This window comes from Gigantopelta aegis, unplaced genomic scaffold (genome assembly GCF_016097555.1).
Source record: "Gigantopelta aegis isolate Gae_Host unplaced genomic scaffold, Gae_host_genome ctg2598_pilon_pilon, whole genome shotgun sequence".
NCBI classification, from domain to species: Eukaryota; Metazoa; Mollusca; class Gastropoda; order Neomphalida; family Peltospiridae; genus Gigantopelta; species Gigantopelta aegis.
The window spans coordinates 48,273-49,801 of record NW_024532967.1 but is presented as its reverse complement, the minus strand read 5'-3'; positions in this window follow the sequence as shown (position 1 = coordinate 49,801).

The following is a 1,529-nucleotide window of genomic DNA, read 5'->3' as shown; positions in this document are numbered from 1 at the left end:
ATATATATATATCCTATAGCTTACATTATATGAACACACAATGCGTAGTTGATGGCCTGTTTATAGCTATATATTTCATGTTCTGTTTATTGTGTTATTGTCAAACTATCATTTTGCTACACTATCTCAATGAAACTTCAAGAAGACATTCTTTATTTAAAATTTCTAAAAAGAATTTTGACTATTTGACCAAGCATAAAAGATTATCAAGGATGTCCTTTCAGATTATATGTTTGAACAACAAATACTAATAATAATAATTTGTGATCTTTAATAGATGACAAAAATGTCCAAATACATGCTAACACAATTAGTTAGTATAAATTAGTGTTGAGACATCATCAAATTATTCTCAACACTATTATATATGCTACATCATCATTTTGTGAGTTTAAGGATGACAAAATAATATGTACATATATTGTATATTATGTTAGTAACAAATTGTCTGTTTGGTATATTTTTGTTAATAACTACAGTGAGATGCACTAATTATATTATATAAAACGTTTTCAATAAACATGAATAAAATAACTACTATAACAATGTTAGCCCTCTTTCACTTCATATAGGTTGCTCTAATCATAATGTAAGTATTGTTACATTAACATCAAGAGTTTATTGCTGTGAAGTTGTAATATGTATGGGAACAGGAGATAATGTATTCTGGTCATTTTTTGGTTTGGGATCAACACCAATACCAAATACAGTTACACGATATGTTAATGTAAGTATTGTACTAATATATTGTTAAGTATTATTATTTCTGTTAAGATATCATCACAAGTCATTGATGGACAACCTGTGATTACTGCTAAATTGACGTTTAATCCATTAATGACATCACATCAAACCTTTTATATCTGTAATGTTCGAGGTACACAACTTAGTAGCAGAAATTTCATAGTACTTGTAGAATCAGGTAACCAGATATATGACAATAATTATATGTCACTTAATTATAAGAATGTGTAAATTCCAGGAATATAATCACATGATAATGTATTGTTCTATAGAGCCAGTGGGCATTACTGACATACCTAATGTTAATATATCATCTCTATCTGTTGGAGACAACATTACATTTGAGTGTCAAGTGGAAACATGTCTCACTAATGTTACTGTGTATTTTTACAAAGATGACCAGGTGATTGAAACTATTACTAATATTAATAACACAATGAGATCAATGATTTATAACTATACATTAACTGTGAGACTTGATTCTCCTGGTGAATATAGTTGTCGTGCTGTGACATCTAAAGGTGAAAGCGAAAAGGTTTTCAACATTACTGGTATGTTCAATGCATTATTACTAGTTATGAGTTATATGTGTTTTTAATAACTCATAATAATTTGTATCCTCATTAATTCTAATACATACTTAATATGATAGTGACAACTTGACCTCTAATCATGAGCTGTATTACTTATACAACTGAACATATTGTATAGGAACACCATTACAATTGCCAGGATCTACTACTAGTATGACATCTACAAGAGCTACTGTTATTAGTGCAAAAAAT